Raw genomic sequence first — 14,590 nt, 5'->3', positions numbered from 1 at the left:
TTTAATAATAGGTTTAGTTACTTTATTATTTCATTATACTTTTAACGAGAATTGATGTCTTGTCCTACCCGTTCGGCTAACGACCCTCCACCAGTCAAGGAAGTGGTGAGTGAGAATGGATACCCATTAAACTGCCATTTTATAGGCAGTAACCTTATACCCCCTTATAGACTGGCTTCGTGAATGAGGCCTACTAACGATAAGATTGACTTTTCCTATATATATATATATATATATATATATATATATATATATATATATACGTATTAACATTTAATATTACAATAGTATAAGGGTAGAATTTTAATCTTTTAAAACTCTAGGGTTTTGGAATTAAATGTCTTATTAATGTGACTTTACAAATTCAAAAACTTGAGGGCAAGTTTTGAAACTTTTCAAGACCTTTCATATTCATAACCTATGAACCATTATGAGTTTTAATATCCATGAATGTGACTTTTCATATAACTTGAAGACAAGTTACAATAACACATTTCATTAACAATTAGATCAAATTTTTGGATCAAACACAATTATCATATAATTTTTCCTATTGATCTAAACAAACTCATAACAAGACAATTCATATCAAATACTACATATAATTACTTTATTATCTAAACATTTGACAATTGCCTTTTAAATGGATGAAGACAATCATTACCAATTCATAAAATACAATTTTTATGATTACAAAATAGTTTGTGGTAATGACTCTATCCATTTCTGGCCAAGAAGACGAAGTTTCTACACACAGGACCACCAACTCGTCGAGTACATGAACTGGACTCGTCGAGTTGATGCCTTACTGAGTGGACTCGTCGAGTCTGTTCATGGACTCAGTGATTTCATCTGTCAGAATGCAGAAAAATCGATTTCCAGCTTTGAAAACAAGTGTGCATCAAGTATAATAGAAAGCAATCCTAGGCTCTGATACCACTGTTGGGTTTTAAGCACTATAACACTCCTATGGTGCACATGCAACCCTAGATGCTTTGGAACTATGTTTTCTCTAATTATACATGCATTTTCAAATTTCCAAAGCATATAACTTAACTAGCATGCAATTCAAAGTGATAACTAGTTAGATAACTTACCTCTTGTGTAGTTCTTGACCTTGGAAGCTTGAGCACCTCAAATGTTGTGCCTCTAATGTGTGACAAACACCAATATGAAAAGGAGGCTCTTTAGAGAATAAGTTAGCTTGCAAAAACGGTTCACACACATTTGTATGTAGGGTTGGCCGATTTTGTCACTAAGGGGACTCTTTTATAGTGTTTCTCAAAGCTAGGGTTTCATCCATGAAACGCTAATGCACCATGACCTTCCATATCCCTTAGGCTCCATGTGTTAAAGCTCCATGGACTATCCATGAACCACTTAGTCCACTCGAATGGATCTTTGGCCCACACTATAAGAATGGATGATTTACATAATCAACCCCTTAGATTTAATTGGTCACTTTTGCTCACAAAATTAATTCCAAATTAATTCTTGACCAATACTAATTAAATAATATGATTTCTCAATTAATATATTATACTTATAATATATTAATAAATCACTAATAATCTTATTCTCAAAAGTCCATCCTATCAAATTGCACTGGTGAAGGCAACCCAAAAGGACCATGCTACAATCGGGTCAAGTACATACCATATATAGTTATGGGCTTACACACCAAATCCAACAGGAAGAAGTCCTTGTAGAGTCTAGGGAAAATTTTAAGATTATTTGGACACATTCGTATGTGTAAAATCGTTTTGTGATTTTTGGAAATAATAAATTTGAAAACTAAGAGGCAATTCTTCGGACGTGTATGAGTAGGTGTGAAAGGTAGTAGAGGACTATACTACCAGAAGCACACGACTCACTCTTGGATAAGGGAATGTCACAAGGTTACCAAGGCACAAGTAATTGATTTCATTTTGCTCATGTCTGTCGTTACCATTGTTTTGGTAATGGCTAAGAATATGATGGTTATTTTGAACCTAATGGTCATATCAAATCGAGTCCGGCTAAGATAAGTATGTTACGTGGTTCAGAGAACCAAGTTCAATATAGCATCCAACATAAGCCAGAAAATTGAAGTGAAAGACAATCGAAGCGATCAATAGAAGTATCGCAATCACCGTGAAAATAATAAGCTCGTAGCCAGAAGTGCTACATGATAGAATGTGATTATATCACATTAGAACATGAAGGAATGTATCTTCCATTCTGGAATCTGACTCAAAAAGTCCTGAGCCTATGTGTTGCATCATACGATGGGAGGTCATTAGAACATGACCCATCGGTCTGTTACGATAATCGAAGTAGAGAACTTATCTTAAGTTAAGCATGTTTAAGAAGGAGCAAGAGTCTCCAATAAGGATCGATTTTGTACCTCGAAGGCTACGATTGAAAGTGCAACATAGTATGAAGAGCGGGTGCAAGATTGAGCACCGTCAGCAGTCAAGAAGTCCAAGGGTTAGATACTCATTTGAAAGGACATAAGAGTTACGGTTCTTACCTAAGATGAAAATATAATGTGAGGAGTCATTATACAAGCCCTATTTTGTTGATAATTCTGGGACGTAATCATCCTACGGGGGAGATAATTGTAACGCTCGTAGATTATTGCTAGTCAATTTAGAGATAATAAGCGTTAAAAATGACTTTTTGATAGAAGATTATTTAAGATAAATAATCTTAGCCGAAGTTATAGTATATGTCAAAAGTATTTCGTACATATAAAGAACACTGAAATCCGACTTATAACGAAGAAGTTATGACCCGTCGAAGTTTCACGATTAAACTGACACGGCTCTACGTGTCATAAAAATTGAATTTTTGATAAATTACTTTTTAGCCTTAATCTAAACGAAATTCATAGTATTCGTTAAACCGAGAGCGTGCATATAGAGAACGTCCAAATCTGACTTTAGTAGAGGAAGTTATGATTTTTCGAAGTTTCAGCGCAGTAGTGCGGGCACATAAATCGAATTTTAGATCGGTCGATTTTTATCCAAAATGATCTAAATGAGAATTGAAGATCTCATTAATAGAAGTTCAATGATAAAAAGGCAGTCAAAACCGGAGTCCGTATGTAGAAGTTATGAATTTTACACGGTCATTAACAGCGTAATCTTCTCAGACTATTAAATTTAAGATCGGTCAAAAATTAGCCAATGGATTCCAAAGGAAAGTTTACTCGTAAATACCTACGCGTGGATATAAAGAATGTAAAAAATAGAGCTCTTATGCGAACATTATGAATTTATGAAGATTTGCAGTTTTACTTGCATCCGGTGCCACGTGTCAGCACCAGGCGAAGCCTTGGTGCCTACGCAAGCTCACAACGTGAGAGGCATGTCTCACGATGTGAGAAGCCCATTGACAACCTATAAATAGAGCCTAATTTCACTCGTTTCATCACGCCTTTCCATTCCATTCTCTCCCAAACCCCCAAGGTCCCTAAGCCTTTTCTCTAGCACTTCCTAGGTGTTAGTAGTGAAGCTTCGGAGCATCAGAAAGCTCTGAGAAGTAGAGCTTTCGGCTTAGAAGCTCTGCTTGTGCAAAGTATGGTTTCTCTCTAAACCACCTGTAAGTTAAGTTATGCTTACCGTAATTTAATTATAACTTATGTTTAAGTTCATTATCGTTATTATGAACCTATAAACAAGATTTATCAGTGATTCCAAGTCGTTATACTGATTGATCAACTTACGTGAGAGGTGTCTAGAATGGTCACGTTGGCTTGGTTGTTGGATTTAAGAAAGGATATACGTCGAAATGATCATGCCTCCCAACTGTCATGCCTGACTTATCCTTACTTGATAGATCCTGAAGTAGACTTTGAATTAATGATAAATCTAGACTAATAATTAGTCGCAATAAATATTAGACTAAGACTTAGTGATAATGATACTAGGTTTCGTTAAAGGAAAAGACAGTTGCTAGAAGAGAAGTGATGTCTGAATTTCGAATCGTCACTTTAACAAGTGAGTGCATAGTTACTTTCATCTTACACATAGATATGAAGTATCTGAATAATTACATGCTTATGTGATTATTATCTATGCCGAGAATATTATGTGTTAGATAAGATATTATGGGATGCTGTTTAACTAATTTAATCATATAAATATTATATATTTATAAATATGTATTGGGTAGCGATGGGTGATGAGAGATAGGTGATGATAGAAAGGTGATCACAACTAGGTGATGATAGATAGGTGCTGATAAATAGGTAATGATAAATAAGGTGATGCGAGATGAGAGATGATTAGGTGATGCCATAACCTTGACCTGCGATGTTGCGATGTAGTCATCTACCAGAATATAGATGGCGACCACTGACTAATCTAAACAAGTCGTGTAGAAACACCGACAGGCTCATAACATGTAGGTGATGAATTACGAGTTCAGGCGATGTAGTAACTACGTATTCATGCGATGATACTCTATACCTTACTGGACACGTATTGAGGGAGTAATCCCCGAATTAGTACTGTCTATGCGATGTAGGCGATGATCCTTAGGAACAAACATATAAGGAAATACGATGTAAGACGATGAGAGATAAATACGATGTAGGAGATGACCCTTAGGAAAAGTCTTTAAGGAAGAATAACTAAAGAAAATGGGGATGGGTAATCAGGTTAATTGTTAAACATGAAATATGTGAATAAACAAATTAACTATATTATTGTGGCTTGAAAACCCTATGTACTCACCAGGTTTCCAAACCTGACCCACTCAATTTATTGTATCACAGGTAACAATATTAAAGATACATTCTGCTGTGGGATTCAAGTAGATGTAGATCATTAGTGTAAATTAATGTAAGGTCTGTTTATGCTTATGTTTCTGTATTGACGATGACATCCCAATGTTTTAATATAAATAAAATACATTTCTTCGGAAATGCTTTGATAATATCATTATCATGTTTTCTGGGAACAAATTCCGCAATATTATTTTTCAAAAAGGATACTTTGATTTTAAAATAAGCATAAATAAATTTTTTAAGATGACCATGAATTTGGGGATGTCACATGAGTTGTGTCCTATATGCTTTTGTTATGGGATTGATCATATATGCCATGACATGTACCAGATCCGATGACTCGTATGTCTTGAGCATGACAAGTTAGATTAGATCAATTTGGCAAGAATTAATGAATCAAGATTAAGAACTTTCTTAAGTGACCTAGGAGGATAGAGGAAAATATCTTGACATTATGGAAGATATCATTGTAAAGATTACATTGATGCTAAGTTCCATACTGATTGAGACGATTCTGTTCGCAGCCGAAATTCGTGCTTTTACTGAATGGTGATGTATTAGCTTCGAAGAGTACAAGGTAAAACGCCATTGTTGATTTTAATAACAAAGTTAGAGTACATTGAAGTTGGTTAAATTAAAAAGAAGAAAATGTTACTAATAGATTCATTAGTGACATCTTTGTTGAAATTCAATCATTGATGGTCCATATGGAGGAACTTGTAACTATAAGGGTGAACTTACCTCAAGTATGGATCCCAAGTCACACAATCTCACATGATACATACTTAGTAAGAATCCTTAAATTTGATAGTTGTTTGAATGTAAAGACATCATAGTCAATAATTCATATCGGAAGGTAATCTTGTCGATCCATTCCCTAAGCCAATGTCACGGAGCAAGTCTGACAGTCAAGCAAAGTCAAGAGGCAATAGATGTACAAATGAATTGGCTTAAACACTCTTATTTTAGTTTTTTTTAAACTTGAGAACTTAAGCAATATATGTTTTAGTTTGTTTTAGCGATTATTAAGTAGTGATCTTAATATATGATGGAGATTAGTCATTTTAATGGTCATCTTAATATATGATCGTGTTCTCCTTTTGCATGTTTATAACCTACTTCCCGAGTATTTATTTACTCAAACGTCCACATTCGATCATACTCTTGGAAGTAATTAGTGATTTAAGACTGACATGAGTATTAGTGGAATGTCCATATTGATTGGACATAACATAGAGATTGTGCTAACATTCATGAGTACTCAATAGAGATTTAAGTATTGGACCAACCCGTGCATAGAGATTACTTCATGGATACAGTCATAAGTAATTCTAAGATGATAATATCTTCTATTCTTCAAACCTAGATACATGGGGGGTTTTTCTCTATGATTTTATTATTCATTGGTTTACTCCAACACTATCCATAACTGGTAGTGATAAAGGGTATGTCCATGTGTGACATGATGAAGTAGAAAAAAACTATGTGGTTGAAGTTTATTTGTTCCTTCTGCCTTAATAAGAGAAGCGATATCTATGGGTATCTCGATGATTTGGTGCTGACATCTAAAGAGCTTGGCTGAGCCTGACAGATATTGATGTGTTCAGTTTAGTAGTCAGATGTAGTCGTCACAAATCATTATCGAGAAACATAATCTTGACATCTGAGATTTACCATTATCCATGTCTCGAGTTCATACAGATATCTAGAACAAAGGGGTGGTTGATCACTTATCTAACAGCTGAATCTTGATTAGATCAAGAGTTCGGTAGTTGCCTTGGATGACTAACTCTCTGTTGATTATTGGGGAAGTATTTGACCATGTATAGTTGATGACTTGTCCAAGTGGGAGACTGTGGGAAAGAGTGTCCAAGGTCATTAACTATTCGTAATATTTCTAATTATAACAGGGTCCTTTTGGGTTGCCTTCAAAACCTAAATTGAGTAGAATAAATACGAGAAATTGGTTAATTAATTTTTATACTTAATAATTAATTAGAAACTAATTCGAAATATATTTTGGGAATTAACTAACAATTTAATTAATCAAAGGGTTGGATATTCAATTAATCATTAGTTGGTTGATCAGGAATATTTCAGAACCCTTATCGGATTAGGGTACAAAAATCACTCCATCCCACATGGGAAAGAGAGTGAATTTCGTTCTAGGCTCCTTGTCCCACATGGGAAAGAGTAAAAAACCTAGGAAGGGATCCAAGGCTATAAATAGGGCCTTGGGGATTTCATTCTTCCTTGCACCTTGGCTTGAGGTTTTGCCAACCCTTCTTCCTCCTCCCATAGGGACAATTTCTAACACTCTTAGGGTTTGTGAAATTGATTTTTCTCCTAGTTATTTTTATTCCACCTTAGGTGTCATTGGGTATGATACTATTAGAGGGATTTTGGTTTGGGTCCTCTCATCCAAGCAACTTCATGGAGTACAAGATCTTAATCATGGAGATCAAGGGCTACATAAGAGGTATGTTTTTCTTCTTTATGTTCTTATGTTTTCATAGGGTAGCTGTAATTAGTATGAAGCCATAGATCCCAGGGTGCATGTACACTTTGGTATATCATAGTTTGATTTTTTTGCTACCTAGTTTAAGTGTATTTGATGCATAGAAAACCCAACAGTCTAGAGGGTCCTGCTCCAAATAATTCCCAAAGGGATATCAAACGATATATACATTTGGAAAAAATGGTTATGCGTGTTACAAGAGATGTCGAACTTCTCACTTTGTCCAAAAGAGTGGAATTTTCTTAGATAATAGTTACATTGTGCCGTACAATCGAGGTTTGTTACTTCATTTTCATGCCCATATAAACGTCGAATACAGTGTGTGGAATATTTTAATAAAGCACCTCTTCAAATTTATATCAAAATTAGAAGACCATATATAATGCACTATTAAAAAAATCCCTCTAACATTGCTGATACCGAGGCAAATGCTCCTGCTGAAATTGATGATATTAAAAACTTTGTAGATAGTAGAATTTATTTGTCCTCATGAAGCGACATGGATAATTTTTAATTTGTCAATACATTACCGAAATCCTCCCGTACATGTAATTTATTCGAAACCATAATGAATAGTTACAAATTTACCACCATTACCTGATTTCCCACATTATCTTTTTAAGGTCATTGTTATTCATCCGGAAAACTTGTAAAACGTCACGTTCAAAGATAATGAATAACTTCATAGTGTTTTCTCTAATCCATATGCAAAAGCCACTAATTTAACATAATGGGTTGCAAATAATAATATTGATTCCAACAGACACCATCTACGCTATGTTCGTTACCTTTCTGAATACCGATGGGAAAATAACAGAAAAAGTTGGAAACGTAGAGTGACAGACAGAACACCAACTAGAGGTCGACTAATATACGTGAATCCATCCACTGATGAGGTGTTTTACCTCCGAATAATGTTTTCACATTAAAAGTTTGTCGTTCCTTTGAAGACATAAGAACTGTAGGTGGTTAATTATTTCCAACATTTTGAAGTGCATGTGAGAAGCTTGGCTTGCTTGGAGATGACAATGAATGGTTCAATGCAATTGAAGAAGCTGCTGCATGGGCAACTGCTGCTGATTTAAGATCTTTGTTTACACATATGCTTTTGTTTTGTGAGATCTCAAATCCAAAACGACGTTTTGAGAAATAGTGGAAGAAATTTGCTGACGATGCATCCTATACATAACACATAGTCAATGATGAAGACCAAATGCAGTATGTTCTATATGACATTGAATTATTGTTATGTTCAGGAACATCATCTACTTCATTTTCAGTATTTGGGTTACCTATGCCAAAAGAAAAAAATGCTTGCAGCTTTAACAAATAGACTCATCATGGAAGAGAAAAATTACGATAGGAAAAAACTAACAGAAGACTATGAATCATACATTGTCACTCTTTACCCATAATAGAAGCTTATATATGAATATGTCATTATGAGTTTGACAAGGAACAAACAAGTTTTAGCCATTATATATGGACATGGTGCCACTGGAAAAACCTTTCTATGAACAACAATAATTTCTACTATACGTTCTAAAGGGAAGATTGTTCTAACAGTTGTTGCATCGGGTATTGCATCATTATCACTCCCTTCCGCTAGAACGACTCATTCGCGTTTCAAAATACCGCTAGATCTTACTAATACTTTGTTGTGTAATATAAACAAAAAGACACAACTTGCCCAACTACTAATAGAAACCACACTCATAATATGGGACGAAGTGGCAGTGAATGATCACATGTGTTTCGATTAATTAGACAAAAGCCTCAAAGATCTAAAAGGCTATACTAATCAACCACTCGGTCGCAAATCAATACTTCCAAGAGGGTATTTTCGCCAAACGCTACCTGTTAAATGCAAATCATCAAAAAAAAATCCTAAACTCATCACTGCCCAGATCACATCTATAGAAATATTTCAAAGTTTACAGATTAACTGAAGACATGCGATTACAATGACCTGACATGGATAGAACAAGTAGGCATGAGGTGGAATCATTCTCACAATGGTTACTTGCTTTTGATAAATGATAATTAGGCATCCCTAAAAATGAAGGTCCATGCAATGCCAAGAAAATAAAAATACCGCCACAATACATCATGCCTCGACATGTTTCAGTTGTCGAAGAACTAATCAGATTCATCTATGACAATTTTACTCTTCAAAACCCAACGATACTAAATCTTTCCGAAAAAGCAATAGTATGTCCAAAAAATGAAACTGCACATGAAATAAATATGATGGTTATGAAGAAGACTCCCGGAAATAGCAAAATTTACCTAAGTACAAACTCAATAATCCCAAACGTTGGCTGCCATGGTGATCCCGATTTGCTCTATCCACCTGAGTACTTAGACATGTTAAACTTCAATGGTATACCACCATATCAATTGGAATTAAAGATCAATGCTCCCGTAATACTTATGCGTAACATCAGTCCAATTTATGTCCTATGCAATGGAACACGATTGATAATTACACACCTTTTATCAAGAGTCATTGAGGCACATATAATGGATGGAACAACAATAAGCCGTCGAGTTTATATACCTCACATCACTGTGAAACATACAGATAATGAAATTTCGTTTACTTTGAAAAGGAAACAATTCCCGTTAAAGTTTGCTACACGATGACAATAAACAAAAGTCAAGGTTGGCCATGGTCAACTCTACGTAGCACTTTCAAGAGCAACATATCCACAATATCTCAAAGTTCTAACTATTCCACAACCAAATGAACCTACGAACTTAATGAAAAACATAGTTTATTTAGACTTTTTTTTTATCATAAATAGATAATACTTTAAACCATAATTAAACTACTTGTATAGCACAACTTGTGTCCATCGTCTTTACCCTTCTTCACCACCTCGCCTTCTCTTCCTCACCGTTTTCTCGCTTTCACAACGTGCCACTTCCAATTTTGATCCAACTTCAGGATTTTGGCTTCCTATTGTACTCTTTTTATTATAATATGATGTTGTTCAACTTTCAGTCTTCCTGATTACGTTCAAGAGGTAAAGTTTCTGAACTTTTCAAAATTAGGGTTATTCACTTCTCTATTTCGTATTCCTTCCACAACGAATCTCCATCATATTATGCCTTACAATAGAAAAGTTGATTATCCGACGATATCTTCCAATTAGGTGAAGTTTTAACCTTTTCCACACCAGATACCCCCAAATCTTACTGACATATCCTTGTAAATCTTATTTCAAAGTACTAAACAATATAGGGCTACCTAAGAAGATCATTTTCCCGTCTCTTCCTAAAATTCATCTGTCATTACCATAATAACGATTTTATAATGTATACTTTTTTATAAAAGATATGTTAAAGCATCAAATTGTTCCAAGATCACAACACTTTTATCTTTCCTAAGACAAAATACAAAATGGAAGTATACATTTACAATTGTCAACTGTTAATGACAGATTCAAAACAGGAAGCCAATAACTCTTAAGAATAAGGACTTTTTATTTAATAAAATAAAACACTTCATGGAAAATAGTCACTGTTTAAATATCCATTTTATGCTACTTCAAATTTCCCATTGATAATGTATATTTTTTATTATACTGAATGTAACGCCTGGTTTCTGGTATGAATCTATTTCCAATTATTTGCATTTGTCTTGGAGGACTCATCGAGTTGGAAGCCTCAAATCGACGTGTCGAAGTTGTTTTGGCGGCGAAGTTTAATGAGTCAACTCGACGAGTTGAGATGCCTCAACTCGGCGAGTTGGTAGCTGGGAAGGAAACCCTAATTTTAGGGTTTTGCACCCTATTTAAACACCTTAAGTCCCAGGTGTTGGCCTCATTCCCAGCCTCCATAGCCGCTAACCCTAATCTCGAAACCCTAGATCCTCCTTGAGTGTTATGAGCCTATTTTGGGTGTGTTTGAAGCTCATTGAAGGAAGGAAAGCTTGGTGCAAGGTTGTGGTTCAAGTTGGAGCTTACAGATCTTGATTCTCTGCTCCATTTCCAGCATAGTTCGGGTATAAAGTTCTAACCTTGCTTAGTGATTGCTTAGATATCTTATTGAGGTTAATTGTATGCTTTTAGCCATGGACAGGTGGTTGTTGGGGAAATAGATGTCCCAAGTGGTTATTCTTTCAGATCCATGATCTTCATGATCTCTTTTGGCATAAAGGTTCCAAATTTGTGGTCTTAAGGGCTTCATGCATTCATTAAGTCCTTCTTTTGGCTTCTTTTGAGCATTTGAGCCTCTCCTAGCCATGCATGTGTGTAAAGTTAGAAACTATACATAGCCATTCAGTTTTTAGGGTTAGATCTGCAGTTTGGGGCTATGCTTTTGGTGATTAAGTGCTTAATGATTGAGCCCTCTGTGACAACCGTCAATTTTTGGCCAAGTCAAAGTCAACTAAAGTCAACAAGTCAAACCGGTCAACTCATCCAACCTTTGTATATTAGGGTTTCCATCATGACTCTTATTGTACTACTCGCAATCTTAATATAAAGTATCACTTAGAGTTTTCACGTGTTCAGAAATTCTAAGCCCTAATTAGGGTAAGTGATGAATCTACTCGATAAAACATTATTCCATACCCCTCGAGAGTGTATACCATTCATAACAAGGCTTAACAAAGTGTAAGAACCTTGCGTTGCGAAGCCAAACACTCAAAAAGGTCACAAAAGAAGTCTCTCCCAATCTCTTTCACTCTAACTCTCCCAAAACTCTCTAAGTATGAGAAATCTCTCCAAGAATGTCAAATCTCTCCCAAATCTCTCTCTGTATGAGAAATCTCTCCAAGAATGTCAAATCTCTCCTAAATTTCTCCAAGCATGTGAAATCTCTCCCGAATCTCTCTCTATATGAGAAATCTCTCCAAGAATGTGAAATCTCTCCCAAATCTCTCTCTGTATGAGAAATCTCTCCAAGAATGTCAAATCTCTCCCAAATCTCTCCAAGCATGTGAAATCTATCCCAAATCTCTCTATGTACCTTCCTTAGTCGAAAACCGCTCAAAACCGGAAGAGGAAACCCCCAAAAGGACCCTATTGGTCCGGAACCTCTTGGTCCGGAACCCACTTGGTCCGGACTCCTCTTGGTCCTGAACCTCTTGGCCGGAACCCTCTTGGTCTGGAACCTCTTAGTCCGGAATGCCTCCTAAGGAACCAAGAGGACCCTCCATTTCGGAACTTGCCCTCCCTTCTTGCTTCGGAACCTCGCTTCAGAAGACTGCTGGCCGGACCGGACTTCACTCGCATGACTCCGAAATTGCGAGAGTTGCTCCGGAACTTCACTGTTCACTTCGGAACTTGTACAGCACCTCCGGAAATGGACCTGGCCACTTCGGATCCTCGCAAAAACAGACCCTCTCCTCCGAAAAATTGGTCAGTAGCTCCGGAATGCTTAAGGAGCTCCGGAAATTTGGTGGTGACTCCGGATTTTCCCCTTTTACTCCGGATTTTTACTAATTTCGGACTTTTTAGTGTTTTTAAGTGATTTTTGCTCCAAAAATTTCCTTAGACTTTTACTTTTATAATTTTAAACACTCCAAACTTATATTTTAATATATAAGACCCTATATTATCATATTTTAAACCATATTTTAGGATAGGATCTTAAACCAAGGACAATATCTATTGAGTAAGATCTTGTGGTAGAGTGTTGCCTTTACTTTAGTGTATGACACAAGCAACCACCCCCATTGCCCACTCCATGGCCAACCACTGTCCTCCCACCCTACCTAGTCACCTCCATCGTCCTTCCCAACATTCCTTCCAACCATGCACCTGAACAAAAGATAGAATCATCATCTCTCCTCTCTCATTCTTCTCATTTCCACCAAAAAACAACACCTCTCTCTCTCACTTCTCTCTCTCTCAAATTCGAGATTCAAGGGCTGATCATCAGGCTTTCTTCCACCCTTGGTAAGTATAATTCATTCTTCTTATGATTATTACACTTCCTTCTACTCAAATCATAGATATCTTACACAAACATCATCACATTCATGTTAGATCTTCGAACTTCCAAGGCATCTTCTTAGTGTTCTTGAGTAGAACACTTCTCTTCTCTAACATCCATCCTATAAGAACACAAAAGGTGAGTTCATACCCCCATCGTTTCATGTTTTTCTTAAGTTTTAAGGGGGGGGGGGGGGGAATACAAGTTAAAACACTAAGAATACAACTAAACTCATTTAACAGCCTTCATCAGAAAAGTTTAACTCCATTCACGGACTGTTTTGGTCAACTTAAACATTTTAGTTTTCAAAACTGTATTAGGTGCAAATAGTTCAGGCTCATACCTTTAAAATGACTATTTTCACACCTCCATACGATTTTTCTACGATTTATGGTAATTTTTACAAAACTGCCTATCATTTCAGAAACAAATTCGGACCAGTCTGTGTATGTGAACATTTTAACACCAGTTAAAGACTTCCAAAAATCATAATAAAAATTATGAATAAACTAGACACATTTTGTGAACTCTCAGAATTTACGGATCCAGTTTTCGACTTCGTATGATTTTCCTATGATTTTTCTAAAACGGTGTAGGAAGGTAAAAATCTAGATAACAGTTTATAACTTTCATCACACTTTGTAACTTGTTGAGCAAAGTGTTAATCTTTGAGGATTTCATATTTTACATGCGTTTCTTGTTGTGGTATATTTATATAACAGAAAATACTCACTAAATTGTAAGAATCCTCCATTATTACTATTAGTACCAAAATAAGGCATGATAACACATAGTTATCTGTTGCTATACAGTCGACTTACATAGAAAAGGGTCCTTATACATCACAAACAAACATACTAAAACTATAATAGGTATAGTTTAGGTTCACTACCACTACCACTATTTGATAAACTATAATATGCATAATTCATGAGCACTATCACTACCACTATTTGGTGAATTATGATATGTATAGTTTATGTCCACTGCCACTATTTGATAAACTATAATATGCATAATTCATGAGCACTATCACTACCACTATTTGGTGAATTATGATATGTATAGTTTATGTCCACTGCCACTAGTTGATAAACTATAATATGCATAATTCATGATCACTATCACTACCACTATTTGGTGAATTATGATATGTATAGTTTATGTCCACTACCACTACATTCTATCTAGCATTGTTAGTTTTCAGCCATAATTACTAAGTGTATATACTAAAGTTATATAGAATTTAGTCATGATCGACTTAGAATTGGTGGGCCCGCCTCATCTCTTGTTCCTTGTTTGGTTGTGGACCTAGGGCAGACCCATTATATTCAGCGGTTTATTTAACTTAA

The sequence above is a fragment of the Lactuca virosa genome, chromosome 7 (assembly GCF_052849685.1).
Source record: "Lactuca virosa cultivar CGN04683 chromosome 7, Lactuca_virosa_CGN04683_v6, whole genome shotgun sequence".
NCBI classification, from domain to species: domain Eukaryota; kingdom Viridiplantae; phylum Streptophyta; class Magnoliopsida; order Asterales; family Asteraceae; genus Lactuca; species Lactuca virosa.
This window is presented reverse-complemented; position numbering follows the sequence as displayed.